This window comes from Desmodus rotundus, chromosome 1 (genome assembly GCF_022682495.2).
Source record: "Desmodus rotundus isolate HL8 chromosome 1, HLdesRot8A.1, whole genome shotgun sequence".
NCBI classification, from domain to species: domain Eukaryota; kingdom Metazoa; phylum Chordata; class Mammalia; order Chiroptera; family Phyllostomidae; genus Desmodus; species Desmodus rotundus.
In genome coordinates, this window is record NC_071387.1 from 31,762,994 (window position 1) to 31,777,474 (window position 14,481).

The 14,481-nt window shown below is 41.3% G+C and overlaps 1 protein-coding gene and 1 pseudogene across 6 annotated transcripts in view; one reads left to right on the forward strand and one right to left on the reverse strand.

Annotated features, from left to right (window-relative positions):
* The window catches only part of UNC13B (unc-13 homolog B), a 206,842-nt gene that overhangs the window by 42,204 nt on the left and 150,157 nt on the right, over nt 1–14,481 (reverse strand). The gene's annotated exons all lie outside the window — the stretch shown is intronic.
* Nucleotides 10,583–11,920, forward strand: LOC112304544 (peroxiredoxin-1 pseudogene; annotated as a pseudogene).

Here is a 14,481-nt window from a genome sequence, read left to right on the forward strand (position 1 = left end):
ACAACAATGAAGATGATGATAGTAGTTAACACTAAGGGAACGCCTTATGTATCTAGAATTTTATTTGAGTAAGCTCATTTATTTTTCATAACAACTCTACTGACTAAATACTATTATTATCTCAACTTTTTTGTTGATTAAACTGAAGATTAGAGAGGTTAAGAAACTTGCCTAAAGTCAGAGCAAGTGACAAAGCCAAATTAAAAATAGGCACTTTGGTCCCAGAATCTGGAACTATATATATACCATGTCATATGTGATAAGGAGTCTGCTAAAAAATTCATGTTAGGGGAAAAGATAATGTTCCCTGTGACCATGTTACAGTTGCTAGTAAAATTTCATAAGAGGTTATAGTAAGGCCTCATTGATAAAGAGACATCTAAGAAGAGGCCTGAAGGAAATGAGTAGAGATGCTATCAGAATTCTAGGAGAAAAGTATTCCAGTCAGAGAACATACAGTCAGTGCAAAGCCTGAGGTGAACACATAATTGGTATGAAGGATGAGCAAGTCCGAGATAGAGCGCCAGGTCAAATAGAGCTCTACTGGCCGTTATAAACACTTTGTCTTTTGTTCTGGAGGAGACAGAAAAATCACTGGCAGGTTGTAAGCAGAGAAGTGGTATGATCTAACTCATGTTTTATAAGGATTACTCTGTTTGCTGTGGGGAGAACATACTGTAGAAGGATAAGGGTAGAAGCCGGGAGACCAGCTAAACTAATGTAATCATCTAGACAAAAGAAAATGGTGGCTTAGACAAGGATGACAATGGTAGAAATAGACATAGTGGCAAAACTCAGGCTTTTTTTTTTTTTTTTAGGTAGAGCAGGCAATTGATTGGATGTAGGTTGTACAAGAAAAGAAGCCATGGAAGATGGCGGCAACATAGGTGGGAGCAGAATTCACTTCCCCTCAGTGCCAGGGAAATACCTAGCTGATCTGAGGAGCAGAGCGAACAGCCAACAGTACTCCAGCATATACGAAGATTAGAGACCAAAGATAGAGGACACTGAAAGATCTGACGGTAAGAAGAGTGCTCAAGGACAATAAGGTCCCCGGGACCCGGGACCGCGCGGTACAAGGGCTGCAGAGGCGCCAGCCCTGGCGCAGGGGCTGCTGCAGGAGTCCTGAGAGAGGGCCAGGCTGCGCTGTGAGCAGCCAGGTGCTTGATTGGACCAGGGGGGCTTGAAAAGGAGGAATTTCTCAAAAAGGAAAAGAAAATAGAGACACTCAGGGGCCAGTTAGAGAACTCTCGGTGGTGGCCGAGGCCCCTGGCGCCCCTCCCCCCTCCGCCCCTGGACTGCGAACGGGGAACGCGGGATAAGCAGCACCGGCGCTCACCTGAGGTCCGGTTGCGCGCGGTAGCGCGCGCGCAGATTAGCGAACGGGGCCCGTACATGAAACCCCGGAGGGGCGCCCACACCTGAAACCTCCGAGATCTTTTGGAGCAGAGACTAGCTGCTCCACCCACAGACCCAAAACCTCGGAACCGAGGACCGCGTGATTCGGTCCCAGGGCGGCCCCGCCCACCCGAGAGTCTCAAGCCCCGGACAGCTGGATCGGGCCCCCAAGCGTAGAGCCTCTGGCTCGGCGGCGGGCTGCGCGCTCACCAAGCGTAGGGCCGGCTGGATGCGCACTTCCCAAGCACAAAGGGGCTGGCGAGAGACGTAACACCAAGGCGGCTGAACCAGCAGTTTGCGGCGCGCCAGCCTCCCTAGCCTGGGCGGCTCGATCGGTCGGCCGGCTGCGCGCTCAGAGCCCAAATAACGTCACAAACCCGAAGCGGCTGGATTCCCCTGCTGCGCGCGCACGCGTCCGGAGCCAAAGCGGCTGGAGCGGCCACTCGAGAGTCCCAAGAACAAAGCTGCTGGATTGGCTGATCAACGGCCTGATTGCCTGCCAGGGACCACACCTACAAAACAGTGAAGAGTGTGACCCAGGAAGGAAGAAAAGTGAAACCAATCCTTCCAACCACCGCCTCCCGTTGCACAGACAGGACAACAGCAGAAATAACCTGAACGGTTTAAAGCCAACAGAAGATTTTTTTTTTTTTCCCTTTTTTTTTTTTTTTTTTTTTTCCCTTTTCCTTTCCCCCTGAACTCCTTCTTCCTCTCTCTCTCTTTTTTTTCTTTCATTCCTTCTTCCTCCCATCCTTTACCATTTTTATGTCTTCTTCCTCCCTTCTTTTATCTATTTCTATGTTTTAATTTTTGTTAAAATTCCTTCTTATCTTGCCTCCGATCTTTCTTTAATCCTTCTTCCCTCCTTCCTCCCTTTCCTCCTTTCCTATTTCCTTTTTCCCTCCTTCCCATCTTTGGTTTTTTTTTTTTGTTTGTTTGTTTGTTTGTTTTTTCCTTTTCTTTCTCCCCCCCTTTCTATTTTTCCCACAGGTGCGACAACAAAACCTGGAGTGCTGAAAAGACTAGAGTTAGACCGTGTTAAACACATAAACGTCAGCTCAAGACCAGTGAGCACAGGAGAGTAAGGAGACAGCACCACCGAATCCCATTGGCATTCTACCATAGAAGTTCATATCATAAACCCAGGGATTCAGAACAAAGCAATTTAAGAAGCAGAGGCCAACAAGAAGAGCCTCACAAACAATGGGAAGACAAAGAAACAATTCCCAAATGAAAGGAAAGGAGGAAGTCTCAGAAAGAATACTAACCGAAAAAGAGGCAAGTCAACTATCAGATACTGAGTTCAAAGCAATGGTCATCAGGAAGCTCACTGAGCTCTCTGAGCTCAAAGAGAACTACCAGAAACTACAAGGAAACTACAATGAACTCACTGCAAACTATATCAACATGAAAAAGGAAATAGAAAATATCAACAAGAGCCAAGAGGAAATGAAGAATACAATTTCTGAATTGAAGAACACAGTAGAAGGAATTAAAAGCAGACTTGATGAAGCAGAGGATCGGATCAGCGAGCTGGAGGATAAAGTAGAAAAAAACACCCAGAAGGAGCAAGAAAAGGAAAAGAGGCTCAGAAAGAATGAAGAGGCAATAAGGGAAATGCAGGACAACATGAAACGTAACAACATCCGTATAATAGGAATACCAGAAGGAGAAGAAGAAGAGCAAGGGATAGAAAACCTGTTTGAAAAAGTAATGATGGAAAATTTCCCTAATCTGAGGAGAGAAAAAGTCACCCAAATCCAGGAATCACAGAGAGTCCCAAACAAGAGGAACCCAAAGAGACCCACTGCAAGACACATCATAATTAAAATGGCAAATTTCCAAGACAAAGAGAGGATCTTAAAGGCAGCAAGGGAGAAAAAGGAAGTAACATACAAGGGAGCCCCAATAAGGTTAGCAACTGACTTCTCAATGGAAACGCTCCAAGCCAGAAGAGAATGGCAAAAAATATTCCAAGTAATGAGAACCAGAGGCCTCCAACCAAGACTACTTTACCCAGCAAGGCTCTCAATCAAGATAGAAGACCAAATAAAGAGCTTCCCAGACAAAAGAAGTCTAAAAGAATACAGCTCCACCAAACCAGCTCTGCAAGAGATGCTAAAGGGACTGCTTTAAGGAAAGGAAGGAAAAGAGAAAGACAGAGGAACACAGGTAGGAAATAATGGCAATGAATAACTACCTATCGATAATAACCTTAAATGTAAATGGATTAAATGCTCCAATCAAAAGACATAGAACAGCTGAATGGATAAGAAAACATGACCCACACATATGCTGCCTACAAGAAACCCATCTCAGGACAAAAGACTCACACAGACTGAAAGTGAAGGGCTGGAAACAAATTTTCCAAGCAAACGGACAGGAAAAAAAAGCAGGGGTAGCAATACTCATATCAGACAAAATAGACTTCCAAAGAAGGGCCATAAAGAGAGACCCAGAAGGTCACTTCATAATACTCAAAGGAAGAATCCACCAAGAAGACATAAACATTATAAATATATATGCACCCAACATAGGAGCACCCAAATACATAAAGAAAATCTTGGAGGATTTCAAGAAAGATATTGACAGCAACACAATTATAGTAGGGGATTTTAACACCCCACTATCAAAAATGGACAGGTCTTCCAAACAAAAGATTAACAAAGATATTGTGTCACTTAACAATACCCTAGAGGAAATGGACTTAACTGATATATACAGAGCTTTTCATCCCAAAGAAGCAAAATACACATTCTTTTCAAGTGTCCATGGATCTTTTTCAAAGATAGACCACATGATAGGACACAAAGCAACCCTCAACAAATTCAAGAAAATTGAAATCATATCAAGCATCTTCTCTGACCACAAGGGTCTGAAACTAGAAACCAACCCCAAGGGTAAAAACCCAAAACACTCAAAATCATGGAGACTGAATAGCATGCTATTAAACAATGAATGGGTCAAGAACGAGATTAGGGAAGAAATCAAAAACTTCCTGGAAACAAATGAAAACGAACTCACAACAACCCAAAACCTATGGGACACAGCTAAGGCAGTCCTGAGAGGGAAGTTCATAGCAATACAGGCCTACCTTAAGAAGTTAGAAACAGTTCACACAAACAACCTAACCCTACGCCTACAAGAACTGGAGGAACAACAACAAAGACAGCCCAGAGCAAGCAGAAGGAAGGAAATAACCAAGATCAGAGCAGAACTAAATGACATAGAGACTAAAAGCACAATTGTAAGGATCAATGAATCCAGAAGCTGGTTCTTTGAAAAGATAAACAAAATCGACAAGCCTTTAAGTAGGCTTATCAAGAAGAAAAGAGAGAGGATCCAAATAAACAGAATTAGAAATGAAAGTGGAGAGATTACAACTGATACCACAGAAATACAAAGGATCGTAAGAAATTACTATGAAGACCTATATGCTAAGAAATTTGAAAACCTAGATGAAATGGACACATTTCTAGAAAAATATAATCTTCCAAAACTGACTGAAGAAGAAGCAGAAAACCTGAACAGACCAATATCAGCAAAGGAAATTGAAGCAGTCATCAAGAAACTCCCATCACACAAAAGCCCTGGACCAGATGGTTTCACAGGAGATTTCTACAAAGCATTTAAGGAAGAACTAACCCCTATCCTTCACAGACTATTCGAAAAAATCCAAACTGATGGAAGACTCCCAAACTCTTTTTATGAAGCCAACATCATCCTAATCCCAAAACCAGATAAAGACACAACAAAGAAAGAAAACTTCAGGCCAATATCGCTGATGAACATAGACGCTAAAATTCTCAACAAAATATTAGCAAACCGCATCCAGCAATATATTAAAAAGATCATCCACCATGACCAAGTGGGATTCATCCCAGGGATGCAAGGATGGTACAATATTCGCAAATCAATAAACATAATACATCACATCAACAACAGCAAAGACAAAAATCACATGATCATATCAATAGATGCGGAAAAAGCATTCGATAAGATACAGCACCCATTTCTGATAAAAACACTCAGCCAAGTGGGAATAAAGGGAGCAGTCCTCAACATAATTAAGGCCATATATGAGAGACCTACAGCCAGCATCACATTCAATGGACAAAAACTTAGAGCTTTCCCACTAAGATCAGGAACAAGACAAGGATGCCCTCTCTCACCACTCCTATTCAACATAGTATTGGAAGTCCTAGCCACAGCAATCAGACAAGAAAAAGCAATAAAAGGCATCCAAATTGGAAAGGAGGAAATGAAACTGTCACTGTTTGCAGACGACATGATAGTGTACATGGAAAACCCTATAGACTCCACTCAAAAACTACTCGACCTAATAAATGAATTTGGCAAAATAGCTGGATACAGAGTCAATACCCAGAAATCAAAGGCATTCCTGTACACCAACAACGAAACTGCAGAAACACAAATCAGGAAAAAAATCCCATTCGATATAGCAACAAGAAAAATAAAGTACCTAGGAATAAACCTAACCAAGGAGGTAAAAGACCTGTACTCAGAAAACTACACAACACTGAAGAAAGAAATTAAGGAAGATACAAACAAATGGAAGCATGTACCATGTTCATGGATTGGAAGAATTAACATCATCAAAATGGCCATACTACCCAAAGCAATTTATAGATTCAATGCAATCCCTATTAGAGTACCCATGACATATTTCACAGATATAGAACAAACATTACAGAAATTCATATGGAACCATAAACGACCTCGAATAGCAGCAGCAATTTTGAGAAAGAAGGACAAAGCAGGAGGTATCACAATACCTGATATCAAACTGTATTACAAGGCAACGGTAATCAAAACAGCCTGGTACTGGCATAAAAACAGGCTCATAGACCAATGGAACAGAATAGAGAGCCCAGAAATAAACTCAAATCTATACGATCAATTAATATTTGACAAAGGAGGCAGGAGCATAAAATGGAGCAAAAACAGTCTCTTCAACAGATGGTGTTGGGAGATCTGGACAGCTACGTGCAAAAAAATGAAACTCGATCACCAACTTACGCCATACACGAAAATAAACTCAAGATGGATAAAAGACTTAAATATAAGCCGTAACACCATAAAAGTCCTTGAAGAAAACATTGGCAGGAAAATCTCAGACATTCCACGCAGCAACATCCTCACAGACACATCCCCTAAAGCAAGGGACATAAAGGAAAGAATAAACAAATGGGACCTCATCAAAATAAAAAGCTTCTGCATGGCTAAAGAAAACAGCACCAAATTACAAAGAGAACCAACAGTATGGGAAAACATATTTGCCAATGATACCTCAGACAAGGGCCTGATCTCCAAAATATATAAAGAACTCACACGACTCCACTCCAGGAAGACAAACAACCCAATTAAAAAATGGGCAAAGGACTTGAACAGACACTTCTCCAAGGAAGACATACAGAAGGCCCAGAGACATATGAAAAGATGCTCAGCATCACTAGCCATCAGAGAGATGCAAATTAAAACCACAATGAGGTATCATCTCACACCAGTCAGAATGGCCAACATAAACAAATCCACAAACAAATGTTGGAGAGGATGCGGAGAAAAGGGAACCCTAGTGCACTGTTGGTGGGAATGCAGACTGGTGAGGCCACTGTGGAAAACAATATGGAATTTCCTCAGAAAACTAAAAATGGAACTGCCCTTTGACCCAGCAATTCCGCTGCTGGGATTATACCCTAAGAACACTGAAACACCAATCCAAAAGAATCTGTGCACCCCAATGTTCATAGCAGCACAATTTACAATAGCCAAATACTGGAAGCAACCGAAGTGCCCATCAGCAAACGAGTGGATCCAAAAACTATGGTATATTTACACAATGGAATTCTACGCAGCAGAGAGAAAGAAGGAGCTTATACCCTTTGCAACAGCATGGATGAAACTGGAGAGCATTATGCTAAGTGAAATAAGCCAGGAAGTGAGGGACAAATACCATATGATCTCACCTTTAACTGGAACATAAGCAATAGAAGGAAAAAGCAAACAAAATATAACCAGAGACATTGAAGTTAAGAACAATGTAACAATAGCAAGGGCGGGGGTGGGGGGTGGGGGCGGGGACAGTAGGTAGAGGGGATTACAGGAACTACTATAAAGGACACATGAACAAATCCAAGGGGGAGGGTGGAGAGGGGGGAGGGAAGTGGGTTCACCTGGGGTGGGGTGAAGGGATGGGGGAAAAGGCATACAACTGTAATTAAATAACAATAAATAAATTAAAAAAAAAAAAAAAAAAAAAAAAAAAAAAAAAAAAAAAAAAAAAAAAGAAAAGAAGCCATGATAGACTCTGGATTTGGGCCCAAGCAGCTGCAAGAATGGAGTTGCCATTTACTAGTAAGGAAGAAGACGAGAAAAGCAGGTTTGGCAGGGACTTGTGGAGCAGGATCAGGAGTTTGGTTTTGAATATGTTAAATCTACAATGCCTATTTACAGCCAAAGGAGGATGTTAAGTAGATGTGGAATCTGGTGTTCATGAACATTCTGGGCCAGAGATATAAATCTGGGAATGCTTATGAAACTACGAGACTGGAAGAGATTACCTAGGAAACAAGTATGAATTTTTTTTAAAAAGTAGTGAGGACTGAATCCTGGGATACTACAAGGTTGGGAAGATGAGGAGGGACCAGCAAAGATGGCTGAGAAGGGATGGTCAATAATGTCGGGGGAGAACCAAGACTGAGGGGTCGGGGGAAGGAAGTATTTCCAAAAGAAGGAACTGAGGCATGTGGATAGCCTAAAGATCAATGGAAGAGAATTGGGAGTCCAGAAATAAACTTCCACTTATGGTCAGTTGATTTTTGACAAAAATACTGAGACCATTCAATGGGAAAAAAATATTCTCTTACAGAAAATATGGCTGAGAAAACTAGATATTTACAGGCAAAAAAATGAAGTTGTATCCCTATCTCACACCATCCACAAAAATTAACTCAAAATTAACACAGCTAAACTTAAGAGCTAACACTATAAAACATTGATAAAAAAGAACAAGAGTAAATCTCTATGACCTTGGAATAGACAATGGTAGAATGCAAAAGAACAACCAACACATGAAAAAACAGACAAATTGAACTTCATCAAAACATTCATTTAAAACTTTTGAACTCTACCTCATTATGATGGCTATTAAAACAAAACCAGGAAGTAACAAATATTGGCAAGGATGTGGAGAAACTGGAACCTTTGTGCACTGTTGTTATATAAAATGGTGTGACCACTGTGGGAAAAAAATATGGCAATGCCTCAAAAACACCAGAATTACTATTGATCCAGCAATTCACTTCTGGATATACAAGGTCTGTCTGGAAAAAGTCTGGCCATTGTTAATATAACGAGAACAGTTTGAACAACATTTACATAACCTGGCAGCCAAGGAGAGTGGACTGGAATGCACATGTGTGAACAACAACTTCACTGTACTAGTTGGTGGGGGCAGTAGACACCATTGAGTGAGCATGTGTACTGTGTGGCCATCACATTAAAAATAACTGAGCAAGTAGAGCAACAAATCTGCATCAAATTTTGTGTTAAACTTGAATGTTCCTCCACAGAAACTATTTCGATGATTCAGAAAGCTTCTGGGGACAATGCAATGAGTACAAACCAAATAAAAGTGTGGCACAAATACTTCAAAGATGGTCAAGAATCTGTTGAAAATGGTCCACATTCTGGAAGGCCTGCAACAAGCAGAACACTTGAGAATATTGAACATGTACGGGTAGCAATCAGAAAGATTGGCTACTGACAGTGTGAGAACTAGAAATTGATCTGGGGATTCCAAAAACTGCTGTGTCTGAGATTTTGATGCAGGATCTTGGCATGAAATGTGTTGTGGCAAAATATGTTCAGTGGCTTCTGCTACCAGAGCAGAAGGAACTTCGTGCTGCAGTTGGGAGAACTGTGTACCTACTTTGGAGGGGACTGAAGCGTCATTGTCCTATGTACAATATTTCTTTTTTTTTAAGGATTTTATTTATTTATTTTTAGAGAGAGGGGAGAAGAGGGAGAGAAACATCAATGTGTGGGTGCCTCTTGTGCACCCCCTATTGGGGACCCAGCCCACAACCCAGGCATGTGCCCTGACTAGGAGTTGAACCAGTGGCCCTTTGGTTCACAGGCCAGTGCTCAATCCTCTGAGCCACACCAGCCAGGCTGTGCAATGTTTCTTGTATCTTGTATCTTCTTCAGTAAAAGTCTCTATTTTTTATAGTACATGGCTGGATACTTTCTGGACAGACCCTGTATACCCAAAATAAATGAAAGCAAGGCTTCAAACAAATATTTGCACACTCATATTCACAGCAGCATTATCCACAATATCCAAAAGGAGGAAGTAACCCAAGTACCCATCAATAAGTGAATGAATAAAATGTGGTATACAACTATATACATACAGTGAAATACCATTCAGGAAGGAAATTCTGACACGTGCCACAATCTGGGTGAACCTTGAAGAAATTACGTTGAGTAAAATAAGCCAGTCACAAGAGGGCCAATGTTTGATTCCACTTAATATGAAGTTATGCAGAGCAGTCAAACTTATGGAGACAGAAAGTAGAATGGTGGTTGTCAGTGGCTGGGGGTGGGGAGGAGGAAAATGGGGAGTTAGTTTAATGCGGGCAGAGTTTCAGGTGGGGAAGATAAAAAAGTTCTGGAGATGGATGGTGGTGATGGTTGCACAAAAATATGAATAAACTTAAAGTGGTTAAAATGATAAATTTTATGTTACATATATGTTACCACAATAATTTTTTAAGATTTTATTTATTTTTTTTTTTTAGAGAAAGTGGAAGAGAGGGAGAAAGAGAGGGAAACAATGACAGGTGAGAGAGACATCAACTGGTTACCTCTTGCACACGCCCCACCCGGGGATTGGGCCCACAGCCCTGACCAAGAATCGAACCAGCAACCTTTTGCTTTGCAGGACAACGCTCAGCCAACTGAGTCACACCTGTCAGGGCCACAATAAATATTTTATAAAAAATAAAACATTTAGCCCTGACTGGTGTGGCTCAGTGGGTTGGGTGTCTTTCCACAAGCCGAAAGGTCACTGGTTTGACTACACATCGGGGCACGTGCCTGGTTTGTAGGCCAGGTTTCCAGTTGGGGGTGAGTGAGAGGCAACCAATCATTGTTTTTCCATGTTTCTCACACTCACTCTTTTCCTCTCTTCCCCCCTCTCTAAAAATAAATAAATAAAATCTTTAAAACAATAAATGAAATATTTATGCTTCAAAGGACACCATACCCCCCCCCACACACACACACAGATTTGGGGAAAATATTTATAAAACATGTATCTGTTAAGGAACGTATATCCAGAATATATAAAGAACTCTAGCAACTCAACAAAAAAGACAATTCAATTTAAAAGTGGGTATAGGGGCTTCGAGAGTCTTCTTCCTGACCTGCTACTTGCGGTGTTTGTGTCTCGGAGTCACTGATAGCAAGATGGCTTCAGGAAATGCTAAAATTGGGCACCCTGCCCCCAACTTCAAAGCTACAGCTGTTATGCCAGATGGTCAGTTCAAAGATATCAGCCTCTCTGACTACAGAGGAAAATATGTGCTGTTCTTCTTTTACCCTCTTGACTTTACCTTTGTGCACCCCATGGACATCATTGCTTTCAGTGATAGGGCGGAAGAATGTAAGAAACTCAACTGCCAAGTGATTGGTGCTTCTGTGGATTCTCACTTCTGTCACGGGGTATGGGTCAACACACCCAGGAAACAAGGAGGACTGGGACCCATGAACATTCCCTGGGTGTTGGACCCCAAGCGCACCATTGCTCAGGACTATGGGGTCTTAAAGGCTGATGAAGGCATCTCATTCAGGGGCCCCTTTATTGCCGATGAAAAAGGTATCCTTCGCCAGATCACCGTAAATGACCTTCCTGTTGGCCGCTCTGTGGATGAGACTCTGAGACTAGTTCAGGCTTTCCAGTCCACTGACAAACATAGGAAGTGTGCCCAGCTGTCTGGAAACCTGGCAGTGATACCATCAAGCCTGGTGTCCAGAAGAGCAAAGAATATTTCCGTAAGCAGTAGTGAGCACCGGGCCATTATAGGGTCGTGGCGGCAGTGTGCAGCCCTGAGAACAAAACCTCTCTTTTACTATTGCCGTGCTTAAAACTCCAGATCTTAGATTTAGGCCGGATGTGGTCTGGGACAAAACAGGCCTTTCCTGCAGGGTTTGGGGAGGCCAGTGTTTCTTTTTCTGGAGGAAATGACCTGAACTTACGGAGCAGGCCAACTGATGTGTACAGTAGTGGGGCATCACCCTTTTTGTGTAGTTTCTATTAAACTCGAACTGACAAAAATAAATAAATAAAAGTGGGTATAGGATTTGAATAGACATTTCTCAAAGAAAATATAAAAATGGCCAACAAGCACATGAGAAGATGCTCAACATCATTAGACACTAGGGAAATGCAAAGAAAAACCACAATAAGATACTACTCACACCCACAATTATGGCTATAATAAATGCACAGACATTATCAAGTGCTGGCAAAGATGTGGAGAAATTAGAACTTTTGTGTTTCTGATGGGAATGTAAGATGGAAATTGCAAAACAGTTTGGCAGTTCCTCAAAAATGTTAAACAGATTTACCATATGAACCAGAAATTCTACTTCTAGGTATATACATATATATATATATATCCAAGAGAACTGAAAACACGCTCACACAAAAATTTGTACACAAATATTCATAGCAACATTATTTTTAACAGCTAAAACATGGTTTTAAAAAAACCCCAAATGCCCATCAAATGATGAGCGGGTAAACAAAATGCCGTATACTCACACAATGGAATATTATTTGGCCACAAAAAGAATAAAATAGTAACATGTGTTACAGCATGAGTGAATCTTGAACATTATGCTAAGTGGAAGAAACCAGTCACAAAAGGTCACATACGGCCTTTGTATGAACCCATGTACACACAATTTCCAGAACAGGCAAAGCCATGGAAACAGAAAATAGATCAGTGGTTGCAAAGGGGACCGAAGAGTGACTGCTAATAGGTAAAGTGCTTCTTTTTGGAGTGATGGGAATATTCTGGAATTCATGGTTGCAGAACTGTGAATATACTAAAAATCATTCAATTGTACCCTTTTTAAGGAATTTTAAGGTATATAAATTATAACTTAATAAAGCTCCTATAATAAAAAGGAAGTAATCAGTATGTCAAGTTGCTGATTGACTGATGAGGAAGGGAACTGGACAAGGAATTTAGCACTATGGGAGTGGTTAGCTGATGGCCTTGAGAAAAGCTATTTTGATGGAGTGGCAGTAATGAAAGAATTTTTATGTAATATACAGGAGAGTACTTTTAACAGTGCCTAGTATACACTCCCCCTAAAAGAAAAGGGATGAAAAATAGGAACTCAAACTAATGATAAGCAACTACTCATAAGCTAAGCGTAGGGCCTAAAAGGTCTCAAGCAGAGCAGTGAAGAAAGCTGAACATTTCATTGTTGCAGCAGCCACTGCTACACTGAATCAGTTCACCAGAATAGGGTGACTGCACTTGTGGACTCTGTGACAAGAGTTAGAGGCTAGCCTGCGTGCTCACCTCATTCCCTCCCTCCTGCTCTGTGGAATGAATGGTGCTGGAGTCAGGCCTGGAGGGATGCTGCCACTCCCTCTGCAGCCCACAGAACAGACTGGACCTTGGCTTGCTTGCTGACTGATGCTTCAGAACACCTCCTCTCATTATCACTGCTCCTGCCACCACCTGCTTATCAAAGGTTCCTATGTCCCCTCCCCCACCCCGCCTTCCCCAGCAGGAGGTCAGCCCAGAAGGGGAAGTTTGCAAGCTGAAGAGTCAGACTCAAGTATCCTGGGTGCTCAGGCAAACATCAACTCCTCCAAGGTTCAAGGAGTTAGTAAGAAAGCACTGCTTTGATATGCGTTGTTTCTACTGCTGCTGTAATGTAATAATTTCTAAATGCCCAAGGAGAAGGAAAAAGGGCTGTGAAGTTAACAAGAGGGAGAAATCCTTTGCAGCTAAGAAATTATAGAAAGCTTCCTGGAAGAGGAGATGCTTTAGTTGTATGCTGAAGAACTGAGTAAATTTGACTAGACTGATACGGTGAACACAGCACCTTAGGGTGGAAGGAAGCATGTACATGTGAAGAGGCCGAGAACAGAAAGTACAAGGCGAATTTGTGAGACAGCAAAGTTTCCTTTTGTGGGGAGTACAGTGGGAAATGTAAACTAGAGACCAGCTATGGTCATCTGAAATGCCAAGTGAAGGAATTTAGATTTTTTAATAAGCTATAGGGACCAGCTCTAAGAATATTTGAAAGGAGTGTGACATGATTTAAATTTTTCACTTTTCATTTAATTTTATGATTGATATTACATTCACTGGACTAAAATTCTAAAGAAAAACTGAAGGGTATATAGTAAAAAAAAGTCTCATCCCATTAGTTTTTCATTTCCTACCTTTTTCCCATGGGCAATTATGTATGAGTTTTTTATGTATCTTTGTTACACATTCTATACATACACAAACGGACGCTATGGATTTGCACATGTTGTCTTTCCTCTCCTTTTTATACAACTGTAAGCATCTTAGACATACTGTTCTGTAGCTTGTTTTATTCATACATCAGTTTATGTTATTTTTCTATTTCAATAAAAAGCTACCTCATTTTTTTTTATAGCTACATGGTACTGCATCCCATTGTTTAGACATCCCAATAAGACATCTAACCAGTCTTTCTTAACAAACCACCACTGACTGATTCCAATCTTCGCTATTAAAAACAATGCTTCAGAAATAGCCTTGAACAGATGTCCCCTCCATGTGTAGAAATATACCTGCAGGGTATATTCCTGGAAGTAGTATTAGGGCTTAAAGGGTATATACAATTCTGATCAATTTTGCCAATTGCCTTCCTTGGGTTACACTCATTTACGCTCCCACCCCACAAGCAATGTATAAGTGCCTATTCCCTCACACCCTTGCCAACACAATATGTTTCATAATTTTAATTTTGACTTAGAAAGATTAATCAGGTTATATGTAT